Here is a 13,957-nt window from a genome sequence, read left to right on the forward strand (position 1 = left end):
TTGATCTCTGTGTCTGTTTTTGTGCCAATACAATACTGTCTTGATGACTATAGCATTGTCATGTAAATTGAAGTCCAGAATTGTGATGCTTCCAGGTTTGCTTTTCTTTTTCAAGGTTGCTTTGGCTATTCAGTGTCTTTTGTGGTTCCATACAAATTTTAGGATTGTTTATTCTAGTGAAAAGTGCTGGTGGTATTTTTAAAATTTGTTTTTATTGAAGTTCGATTTGCCAACATATAGTATAACACCCAGTGCTCATCCCATCAGGTGCCCTCCTCAGTGCCCATCACCCAGTTACCCCATCCCCTGGCCCAGCTCCCCTACGACTTGTTCATTTCCCAGAGTTAAGAGGCTCTCATGTTTTATCACCCTCACTAATTTTTCCTACTCATTTTCCCTCCTTTCCCTTATAATCCTTTTCACTATTTCTTATATTGCCAGTATGAGTGAAATCATGTGATGATTGTCCTTCTCCAATTGACTTACTTCACTCAGCATGATACCCCCCTGTTCCATCCATGTCAAAGCAAATGGTGGGCGTTCATCCTTTCTAATGGCTCAGTAATGTTCCACTGTATATATCTTCCACTTCTTTACCCATTCATCCGTCAAAGGAAGAAAAATATCATGACTCCTTAGACTGCTTAGGTCTAAAATGAGTTTCTTGTAGATAGAAAACAGATGGGTCTAGCTTTTTTATCCAGTCTGAAACCCTGTGTCTTTTGATGGCATCTTTTAACCCATTCACATTAAGAGTAACTAATGAAAGATATGAATTTAGTGTCATCATAATACCTCTTCATCGTAATACCTGTTTTTATGGATTATTTCTGTGGTCTTCCTCTTTCTTTTACAGGGTTTCACAGTTTTTATTTCCTAATAAATTGAACCTTATGTCCTGTAGAGCTTCTAACCATCTGTATTTTCTCCTTTATATCCCTGTAGTGTAACTGGATATGTTCTTTTGTCCTCCTGCATTTTCTATAAGCTTATAGTTAAATCTAGAGGCTTGATCTGATTTAGGCTCAATTTTTGTATATATACATCATATGTGGTATGTACATAATACCCAGTGCCTCATTTTTGATATTAGAAACCATGGGTGATATTTTCTTAGATTTATTATTTTGTTAAGGGCTTTTTAAAAATGAAAATACTCTAATTATATCAACAGGGTGACATAGAAGCATCTCACTCCCCTGCATAAAACTTTCAGTGTCCTTCATTTTTGGGATAAAATCCAAATTCCCTAACATGGATCCTTAAAGTTTACCAGCTGGAAGATACCCTTTACTGCAGCCATATCTTATGCCAGTCTGCCTCATATTTTGGGCTCCAGACATACTGATTTTATTGTAGAGTCCTGAATGGGCCACACTTCAGATTATTTCAAGGCATTCACATATACTACATTCTCTGTCAAAACTCCTTCTTTTCATTTACACTTTCACTTAGCTAACTTCTTACTGCTTCTTATACCTCAGTTTAAGTATAGCTTCTTTAGGAAGACCTTCTTGAAGCCTAAAACTGGGTTAGCTCCACCTGTTTTATGCTCCTACTGCAATCTATATTTCTCCCTTCATTACACTGTTGACACATTGAACTGTCTACCCTACCAACTGTTTTGTTTATCACTATACCTATAACATCTATAAATTATGATGTGAATATTCCTACAATAATCTGTTATCTTGAGTGAATATGGTCTGTAATATCTACTTTTTTTTTTCTGTTATGTGTCTGAGATTCTAACATCTAATGGAGCTCTCAGACCAAAACCATGAGTGTGAAGGATTTATATTTTCTAATGCAACTTAATCATATCAGTTCTAAGTAGGAAGTTGCTATCCTTCATTCTCTGTCTCAACATCAACCCTTCTAGGAAGACTTCCCTGAGCCTTATCCCAACAGAGTTAATGATGCCTTTATCTGGGCTATATTGGAGTTTTGTGCATACTTCTGATATTGCACATACTATTTTTTGTCTACATCACTTAAACCTACTTGTTAGACTGTGATCTGCATGAGGATAGATACTAATCTTTTTTCATGTCTATATGTCAAATGCCTCGCACAGTGCCTGTTACACACTAGATGCTCACATCACAATTATTGAATTGGTAAAATAGATTAACATTAAAATACATTTAATCCTCATATAATGAAAGATGACTGGGTAAGTTTGTTGTAGTGGTAGTGCTAATTACCTTGAAAAATGAATGGAATCAAGAGTCCTAGTCAAAATATAATAGTAAGAAAATGAAGTATTAAAATGTTGGATACAAGGAGGCCTAGGTTAAATAGTGAACTGTATGTGGCAATCTAATTTTAATTCCCCCAATAGTGAACTGTATGTGGCAATCTAATTTTAATTCCCCCAAACTCCACTAAAAATGCAGGGAAAATTGTTTTTAAAAACATAAACCCCAAAAGCTGAGAACTTTAGAAGAGATAACAGTAATGTCTATCAACAGAAGGTGTGGTATATGTATATATACACACACACACACACACACCACACACACACATATATATGGTATATATGTATATATGGTGTATATCTACATATATATGGTATATGTGTGTGTGTGATATATATATATGTGTGTGGTATATATGTGTGTGTGTGATATATGTGTGTGGTATATAATGTGTATATATGTGTGTGGTATATATATGTGTGTGGTATATAATGATATATATATCATATATAATATATATGTGGTATATACACATATATGGTATATATATGTGTGTGTGGCATATATATGTGTGTGTGTATATATATAGTGTGTGTATACACACAAACACACACAATGGAATACTACTAGCTATCAATAATTGAAATCTTGAAATTTGCAATGACATGAATGTGACCTAGTGTATTATGCTAAATGAAATAAGTCAATCAGAGAAATATAATTATATGACCTCACTCATGCAGAATTTAAGAAACAAAGCAGGATCACAGGGGAAGATAGGGAAAAAATATAAAATAAGAAAAAATCAGAGATGGAGACAAACTATGAGACTCTTACTTATAGGAAACAAAATGAGGGTTCCTGTAGGGGATGGAGGTGGGGGAAGGAGGTAACTGGGTGATCGACGTTAAGGAAAGCACATGATGCAATGAGCACTGGGTATTATATAAGACTGATGAATCACTGAATTCTACATCTGAAACTAATAATACATTATATGATAATTAATTGAATTTAAATAAATAAATAAGTAGAATAAGGTGAATAAGAAAAAACTAAAAGACATTTCAGAAAAAAAAAACAGCAATCTTATATTTGAAGGTTAAAGCAGATGGATTAGTGTTAGTTGACTCAGCAAACCTGAGATGTTAGAGGCTGTAGCCAGAAGCAGAGTATGCTAGGAATTAACCCAATTTGTGATTCAGTATCTCCATAATGTTCAATAACTGGCATTACCAGGTACCTAGGAAAGTGAAAGTTAAGGGAGAAATAAAATTAGGAGGTTTGGGTGAAATATTGTGAAAAGTAGTTGAAACTAGAAAAGTCCTCTCCTCATTCCTCAGATCTAGATACTGTTTTCTCCTACTTTCACAGAAGTCTGGAAGTTTATTCTCTAGCTATGAGTAAAAAGCAGGTCACTGAGCTGGAAGACACCAGGCACAGTGGACTTGGACACTACCAAAAACAAGGGAATTAAGCAGCCATATACATAATTAATTGAATGGTTCCTTTACAAAGCTTGCAGAACACTAGCAGCCAATCTTCCATCCTCTAGGCAAGAGATTGGAGAAGTCCTCTATGGAGAACCTGATGAGTCCAAGACAAATACCTAAATGTGCAATTGAGAGGAGGTTAAAAATGAATAGTCTGCCCACACACTTAGTAAACAAGGTCTATCCTAGGCTCTGAGTTACAATCATCAGCACTCCCAAACATGAGCAGAAAACCAAAGATTGATAAATCCTAAGGAAAGTATCCAAAACATAAGTTAGAAACAGGAATAAAAGCTAAAAAACAAAAAGAACTTACAAAAAAAGATAAAACATAAACAATAAAATACAGAAGAAGAGAAACGTGAAGGACATTAAGTCTATAAAAGAAGAAGAAAATTTGTAAAACAATCAATGATATATTCAGAAAGATAGGTATTACATATGTATGAAGCAAGAACAGGACACTTTAAAAAGGCAAATTCAATGAAAGATCTTAATGTGAGACAAGATTCCATCAAAATCCTAGAGGATAACACAGGCAACACCCTTTTTGAACTCGACCACAATAACTTCTTGCAAGATTCATCCATGAAGGCAAAGGAAACAAAAGCAAAAATGAACTTTTGAGACTTCATCAAGATAAGAAGCTTTTGCAAAGCAAAACATACCATCAACAAAACTCAAAGACAACCTACAAAATGGGAGAAGATATTTGCAAATGACGTATCAGATAAAGGGCTAGTTTCCAAGATCTATAAAGAACTTATTAGCTTCAACACCAAAGAAACAATCGAATCATGAAATGGGCAAAAAGACATGAAGAGAAATCTCACAGAGGAAGACATAGACATGGCCAACACGCACTTGAGAAAATGCTCCGCATCACTTGCCATCAGGGAAATACAAATCAAAACCACAATGAAATACCACCTCACACCAGTGAGAATAGGGAAAATTAACAAGGCAGGAAACCACAAATGTTGAAGAGGATGTGGAGAAAGGGGAACCCTCTTGCACTGTTGGTGGGAATGTGAACTGGTGCAGTCACTCTGGAAAACTGTGTGGAGGTTCCTCAAAGAGTTAAAAATAGACCTGCCCTATGACCTAGCAATTGCACTGCTGGGGATTTACCCCAAAGATACAGATGCAATGAAACGCCGGGACACCTGCACCCCGATGTTTCTAGCAGCCATGTCCACAATAGCCAAACTGTGGAAGGAGCCTCGGTGTCCATCGAAAGATGAATGGATAAAGAAGATGTGGTTTATGTATACAATGGAATATTACTCAGCCATTAGAAACGACAAATACCCACCATATGCTTCAACGTGGATGGAACTGGAGGGTATTATGCTGAGTGAAGTAAGTCAATCGGAGAAGGACAAACATTATATGGTCTCATTCATTTGGGGAATATAAAAAATAGTGAAAGGGAATAAAGGGGGAAGGAGAAAAAATGAGTGGGAAATATCAGAAAGGGAGACAGAACATGAAAGACTCCTAACTCTGGGAAACGAACTAGGGGTGGTGGAAGGGGAGGCGGGCAGGGGGTGGGGGTGACTGGGTGATGGGCACTGAGGTGGGCACTTGACAGGATGAGCACTGGGTGTTATTCTATATGTTGGCGAATTGAACACCAATAAAAAATAAATCTATAAAAAAATAAATAAAAAGGCATATTCAGAGAACAAAGAAGAACTTTTGGAAACTCAACAAACAATAGCAGTAGAGATATTTCAGGTAATTAAGTTTAAAACTATTATTTTTCTGTGTTATGATGTTTGTGGAAATCGCCAATTTCTAATATTTGTAAATTTATGATTTATTATCTCATAAACAAATATTACCATTTTATCTATTATTTAATCTTATTTTCTAATTTTGTGTACACTTTCCTGAGGTGGACTCCAAAAATTGTATGGAAACTCCAGACCCCTCAAAACTTGTGTCTGCCCCAATGGCAAATTCATATTTCCAGTTGCTCACATCAAAATTATTGGAATAATTCTTTACTTCCCCTATTTCCCTAACACCTCACAGCTAATCTGTCAGGAAATCTTGTTGGCCCTGAATTCAAAATATATGCATGATCTTACCACTACTATTAATCTAACCCAAACCATCATCATTTGCCTGGATTCTTGCAAGAGTTACTTAACCTATCTCCTTGCTTTAATTTATCCTTTCATTGTGTATTCTCAACAGAATAGTTAAAGAATTATATTCTTAAAACCTAAGTCAGATAAGATAATTTTCTGCTCAAAACCTTCCAATGTTATTTCATTCACTTGAACTGGCTCCCCATTTCTTCTCTGACCCCCTAAGAAACCATTTTCTCTTCTGTTCACTCTGATCTAGCCACAGTGACCCCTTTGTTATCCTTAAAAGATACCAGGCATGATGCTTCCACTTTTAGGCCTTTATACTAACTGTTCCCTTTTTTTTTTTATATGATCTACATATTTGCAAGACAGTCTCCATAATCTCTTTCAAGTCTCTGCTTATATACTATTTTCTCAAGGAGGCCTATCTTCACCATCCCATTTAAAATTCCAATCTAATTTACTGTGTTTTGGCCTGGCACTGTCAACCTTGTTTTCTCTGCCCTCTAGTTTTAAGAACAGTTTTAACCTTCTAACATTATTATATAATGCATTCATTACACTTGTGGTTCATTGTATATCCACTGCCATTAGAATAATAGCTACATGAAGAGTAGAAATTTTGCTTTATGCATTGATATATCACTGATTTATATATATATATGATTATTATATATGATTTATTAAATGATTACATATAATAATCAGTATTAATTATATATATATATATATATATATATATATATATATATATATATATATCAAAAGCTAAAAATATTTCTGGAATGCCTGGGTGGCTCAGTCAGTTAAGCATCTGACTCTTGGTTTCAGCTCAGGTCAAGATCTCAGGATTGTGATATTGAGTCTCAGTTCGGGCTCCATGTTCAGTGCAGTCTGCTTGAGATTCTCTCCCATTCCCTCTCCCACTCCATACCCTTCTATCCTTCTCCCCCCTCACACTTTCTCTCTCCATCAAATAAATAAAATATTTTTAAAAATAAAATAAAAATAAAAATAGCTTTTGGTACATAGAAGGCAGTCAAAAATATAGGATGAATTTGAATATACTATATGGATACATGAATATACATACAACTATATGTTGTGAAGATGTAATTGCTCATGCACCCACACATATACAGATACTATAAAAGCATATGATATTTCTGGAAGCATACATGAGAAAGAAATAACATTGCTTCTGAAAAGAGGGGCTGGTTAATGAGGAAGAGGGTAGAAAGAATACTTTTTGCCATATGCCCTGTGGTACTGTTCAAAATTTGAACCATATGAATGAACTACCTTTTCCATAAAAGAATAAAAAACAATTTAGGTTGAATTTTATAACATAATTTTTCCATTTAGTAGGACCCCAGAAATACGGGTTTTCAGACTCTTAATTTTTAAGTATTATGTACATGTTGCAAAAGATTTTTTAAAACACATGCATATGATTCAATGAGCCATTGAGAAGGACAAAATATTAAGTCTTCAAACGCTTTGCTACAATAAAATAAACATGGACTTGGAAATCAGGTGACTCAAATGTTAACACAATTCAATGTATATTGAAAAAAGAAAAAGAGAAAAATCAAATAGAAATAGGAGCTAAGATGGCAGTATAATAGGAGGACTCTAAATTTGCCTTGTCCCTCGAACACAGCTAGATAACTATAAAATCATTTTGAATACACAAGAAATTGACCCGAGGACTGATAGAACAAACTGCACAACTAGAGGGAGAGAAGAGGCCACACCAAGGAAGGTAGGAAGTGTGGAGTTGGAGACGTGATTTGGGGTAAACAAACTGAGGGTTTTGTAGAGGGGAGGGAGCCCTAACTGCAGAGAAAGGTGAGAGACAGGGGAACACACAGGGATGCATGCAAGGAGAATATTTTCCCAAAGCCACTGGCTGGGAAAATAAAAGGGGATGAATTTCATGAGCTTTTGTTACCTGTAGGGCTCAAAAACTAGAGTTTGAGAGGTTGACAGGTTTGGTTGGGATAGAGACATGTGGACCCTGCCCCAATCCTGGAGAGAAGGCAGGTAGGTAAGCACACTGCATGATTTAAGGATACCCAGAAGTCCATAAGGAAAGACTGTTCACTCTTTTTGGAGTGCATCTGTGAGAAATGGCAATCCCAGAGTCAACTCCCCAGTACAAAGGAACCCACAGTCACCATTTTCCTCCCCTTCTCCTCAGCATAGCTGCAGAGAAACCTGCAGAGGGCAAGTAAACCAGACACTGGCTGTTTAGCCTGCTTTGCTTCAAGACCCATGGCCCTGCACTCTAGCTTGATGGCTCTTCTCAGTCAAGCCTGCATCATTCCCAGTGTGGCAAGACCCTCACCTGATAAACCAGTGCAGATACCTTTCACTCCATGTCTCAAAACTTCGAAGTTTTAAATTCAGTGGGCTTGGCTAGGATACAGCACAAAGTGCACTGCACTATTTCAGGCAGGCAAGCAACCCAGAGATAGACAGCATTAAAAATGCCTGTGACAATGAGGAGAGATGATTTCTTTTCTGGAAGTGCTTCTGTGAAAGCAAACATGGAGAACCCTCTGCGGGGACAGAGGGGCTGGCTGGGGCCATTTCCCTCCCAAACACCCCAACATAAGTCAACTTTAGGAAACAGCACAGAGACAACACTAGCTGCTTAACCTGCTTACCCAAAGTCCCAGTCCCCTGCACTCTGCTGGTATTGCTTTTCTCAGGCAAGTGTGCCTAAGCATCAGTGCAACAGGCCCTGCCCACCAAAAGCCAGCAGAATCATGCACACAAAACACATCTACTACCCATAGAGTTTTGCAAGCTTTTGTTCCAGTGGAATTAACATCAGGACTCATTTAACAATCAGACCAGAACACACCTAGGTAAAACCCACCACATTCTGACTTAGGTCAAAATGCTTACCACTATAGGCAAGGAGAGCCTCTGACCTGAGGGACAGAGCAACCAAAACACAGCCTTAGAGTGCATGCAGCACACAGCAGAGACACTTCCTGAAGCAGTAGGTCCTGGAAACTATATGACCTGTTCTTCATAACCATTAATCTTAGGAGCAGTAAACATAACAGGCATTTCTAAAACAGAGAAGAAGATAGACACCTAGACAAAATGCCAAGAAAGAGGAATTCATCCCAAAAGAAAGAATAAGAAAATGCCATGTCCAGAGATGTAAACAAAATAGATATAAGTAACATTCTTGTAGAATTTAAAGCAACAAACATAAAGATTTTTGTTGGACTTGGAAAAGCATGGAAGACATCAGGGAGACCCTACAGAGATAAATAACTTAAACAATTAGAAATAAAAACTACAATAACTGAGACTTGAAACCATCTGGATATAATGACCACAAGGTTGGAAGAAACAGGAATGAATAAAGAATAATGGAAAATAATGAAGCTGAAAAAAAGAATTATGAAAGAGTAGACTTGGAGAACTCAGTGACTCCATGAAACATAATAGCATTCATATCATAGGGTCCCAGAAGAAAAAGAGAGAAAAGGAGGCAGAAGGTTTACTTGAAGAAATTAGAACTGAAAACTTCCCTGATCTGAGGAAGGAAATAGACATCCAAATCCAGGAAGCACTGAGAACTCCCATTAAAAGCAACAAAATCAGGATAACACTAAGACATATTGTAGTGAAAGTTGCAAAATAAAGGATAAATAAAATATTCTAAAAGCAGGAGGACAAAGGAAGTATCTAACTTACAAAGGAAGACCCATAAGCCTAGCTGCTTACCTCCCCACAGAAACATGGTAAGCCAGAAGGCAGTGGCATGATATATTCAAAGTGCTGAATGAGGAAAATCTGCAGAAAAGAATACTCTATCCAGCAAGGCTATAATTTAGAATAGAACGAAGTTTCTATTCAAATAGAAATATTAGACTCTAATAGAGATTCCCAGATAAACCAAAACTATAGAAGTTCATGACCGCTAAATCAGTCCTGCAAGAAATATTAAACAGGACTCATTGAATGGGAAGGAAAGACCAGAGGTGATAATGGGTAGAAAAGAACAGAGAAAATCTCCAGAAACAACAATAAAACAAGTAATAAAATGGCACTAAATAGTATCTATCAATAATTACTCTGAATGTAAATAGACTAAATAATCAAAAGACACAGGATTCCTGAATGGATTAAAAGACAAGATCAGTGTACATGCTACCTACACAAGACATTTTAGACCTAAAGACAAATGCAGATTGAAAGTGAGGGGATGGAGAAAGTGAGGGGATGGAAAATTTATTATGCAAATAGAAATCAAAAGAAAGCCAGAGTAGCAATACTTATATCAGACAAACTAGATTTTAAACCAGACTGTAACAAGATATGAATAAGGGCACTATATCATAATAAAGGGGATTATCTAATAAACTCTAACAATTATAAATATTTATTCACCAACATGGTAGTATCTAAATATATAAAACAATTAGTAACAAAGGAGCTCATTGATAATAAGGCTATAAAAGTAGAGGATGTTAACACTCCACTTACATCAATGGACAGATTTTCTAAGCAGAAAATCAACAAGGAAACAATGGCTTTGAATGACACATTGTACCAGATGTATTTAAAGATATATTCAGAACCTTTTTATTCTATAGCAGCAGAAAAAAAAAAACATTCTTTTCAATTTCACATGGGACATTCTCCAGAATAGTTTACATATTAGGTTACAAATCAGAACTCAACAAAAAGATTGAGATTACACCATACATTTTTATTGACCACAATGCTATGAAACTTGAAGTCAACCACAAGAAAAGAATTAGGAAGGATCACAAATACATAGAGGTTAAACAACATGCTACTAAAAAATAAATGAGTCAACCAGGAAATCAAAGAAGAAATTAAAAAATACATGGAAATAAATGAAAATGAAAACACAATGGTCCAAAATCTTTAGGATGCAGCAAAAATGGTCATAAGAGGGAAGTATATAGTGATACAGGCCTACCACAAGAAGCAAAACAAAACAAAACAAAAACCACTCAAAAAAACAATCAAGGGATCCCTGGGTGGCGCAGCGGTTTGGCGCCTGCCTTTGGCCCAGGGCGCGATCCTGGAGACCCAGGATCGAATCCCACGTCGGGGTCCCGGTGCATGGAGCCTGCTTCTCCCTCTGCCTATGTCTCTGCCTCTCTCTCTCTCTCTCTCTGTGTGTGTAACTATCATAAATAATAAAAATTTAAAAAAAAAACAAAAAAAACAATCAAACCTTATATCTAAATGAGCTAGAAAAATCACAACAAATGATGCCTATAGCAAACAGAAGAAGGGAAATTATTAACAGAGTATAGCAGAAATAAGTGATATAGAAACAAACAAACAAACAAAAAACACCAAAAACAGAGCTGGTCAATGAAATTAGGAGGTGAATCCTTGAAAAATTTAATAAAATTGATAAATCCCTAGCTCGACTTATCAAAAAAAAAAAAGATCCAAATTAACAAAATCACAAATGAGAGAGAAGAAATACCAATACCACAGAAGTACAATTACAGAGAATATTATGAAAAGTTATCTGCCAATAAATTGGGCAATCTGGAAGAAATGAACAAATTCCTAGAAACATGCAAACTACCAAAAGTTAAACAGGCTGAAATAAAAAAACTTTAACAGACCCATAAACAATAATGAAATTGAATCAGTAATCCAAAAAAACAAAAGTCCAGGGCCACATGGCTTCACAGGGGAATTCTACCAAACATTTAAAGAGTTAATACTTATTCTTCTCAAACTATTTCCAAAAATAGAAATGGAAGGAATATATCCAAACTTGTTCTACAAGGCCAGCATTACCTGGAAATCCAACAGACAAAGACTCCACTAAAAAAAGAGAGAACTATAGGCTAATATCCCTGATGAACATGGATGCAAAAATTCTCAACAAAATACTATCAAAATTAATCCAATAGCACATTACAAGAGTCATTCACCATGATCAAGTGGGATTTGTTCCTGGGCTGCAAATGTGGTGCAATATTTGCAAATTAATCAATGTGATATGTCAAATTAATAAAAGAAAGGATAAAAACCACATGATCCTCTCAATAGAGGTAGAAAAAACATTTGACAAAGTACAACATCCATTCATGATAAAAACCTTCAACAAAGTAGGGATAAAGGGAACATACCTCAACATGATGAAGGCCATATAACAAAAAACCCAAGCTAAAATCATTCTCAATGGGGAAAAAGTGAGAGCTTTTCCCCTAAGGTCAAAAAAAGGCAGGGATGGATGTCCACTGTCACCACTGTTATTTAACATAGTTCTGGAACTTTCTCAGCAATCAGACAACAAAAAGAAATAAAAGGCATCCAAATTGGCAAAGAAGGAGGAGTAGGGGACCCTAATTTAATCTGCTCCCTGGAATTCAGCTATATAGTTATCAAATAATTCTGAGCACCTGCAAAATAAATGGGACATCTGTGGAAACAGTTGCAATTCTACATATAGAAAAGCAACCACTTTTTGGAAGGTAGGACGTGTGGAGACATGAATCGGGATCATATATCTGAAGATTAGGTGGAAGGGTTGGAGCTTGCTTAAGGAAGCTACCAGAAAGTATTATAAGCAGTGGAGCACAAAATTGTAACTTTTAGAAGTCTGCTACATTGGAGGACATCCCCACTGCTCAGATGGTGAAGTAGGGCCACATCTTCAGTGAGACACTGTGGCCTCAGGACCCCTGGGCTCACAAGAATGGAGGTGTTTCAGTGTGGCACAGTTTCCAGGTATCAAAACAGAGAAGCTGACTGAAAACAGTGAGTCTAGGCACCAGCTTTCTGCTCCGTGTCGCCATAAACTGTGAACCGTTGCACAGTTGCAAGACTCCTCCCTGGGCAGGGCTCCAACAAAAGACAGAGGCTGCAAGACAAGACCTCCCTCCCTCTCCTGGAAAGAATGGCACAGATCCATGCCACAGGAGTTCATGAAGTTTGGAGACTCGAAAGTGGCTCATGTGCCTAAATAAAAATGCTAGGTCACAGGCTGGGGGAACCTAGAGTTAAGATGGGAACCAGAGAGACAAGAGTGATTGACTACTTTTCTGTGAGACTTCACTGAAGAGTAGGGGGTGAGAACTTTCAGCTGTGGGGCTAGAGATCAAGGCACTGCCATTTTCAGCCCCCACATCAGTGCTGAGACCCTTCAAGGAAAAAAAACAGCACCACATAGTGCAATTCAGAGCCACTTGCACTGAGCCTGCCCCCCTGGCAGTGGGGCACAATTCCACTAAGGCAAAAACACCTGAGAATCAGTGCAACAGGCCCCTTACCCAGGAGACAAGCAGGAACAATTCGCTAGCACCAAGATTGCCAATCACGGAGAACTGGAAATCAGTACGAAGTGAAACTTTCACTTTTCATAGATGACATGACATTAAAGACTCCACCAAAAAAATTGCTAGAACTGATAAAAGAATTCAGTAAACTTTTAGGATACAAAATCAATGTACAGAAATCAGTTGCATTTCTATACACCAATAGCCAAGCAGTAGAAAGAGAAATCGAGGACTAGAAACCATTTACAATTGCATCAAAACATATAAGATACCCAGGAATAAACCTAACCAAAGAGACAAAAGATCTGTACACTGAAAATTATAAAACACTGATGAAAGAAATTGATGATGACTCGAAAGTGGAAACACATTCCATGTTCATGGACTGGAAGAACAAATATTGTTAAAATGTCTATACAACCCCAGACAATCTACACATTTAATGCAATCTCTATCAAAATACCACCATTAGAGGGAGGCAGGGCAAGATGGCAGAAGAGTAGGTGTCCTCAACTCACCTGGTCCCACCAACTTACCTAGATAACTTTCAAATATCCTAAATACCTACGAATTCGACCTGAGATTTAAAGAGAGAACAGCCAGAATGCTGCAGAGAGAAAAATCGTCACTTCTAACAAGGTAGGAAGGTGGAAAATAAATAAATTCAAAGAGAATACAGTGGGGGAGGGGCACCACAAGGAGCAGGTCTAAAGCAGGATGGCAAAACCCTCTGAGACAGGAAAGCCCAGCCCTGGAAAATGCCAGATTTTTCCTGGGTAGAAAAGTGCTTAGCAGGGAAATCAGATTGAATCTCAGGAGGGGCAGTGAAGCCTCTAGATTCCTGGAGTCACTAT

The sequence above is a fragment of the Nyctereutes procyonoides genome, unplaced genomic scaffold (assembly GCF_905146905.1).
Source record: "Nyctereutes procyonoides isolate TBG_1078 unplaced genomic scaffold, NYPRO_anot_genome, whole genome shotgun sequence".
NCBI lineage: Eukaryota > Metazoa > Chordata > Mammalia > Carnivora > Canidae > Nyctereutes > Nyctereutes procyonoides.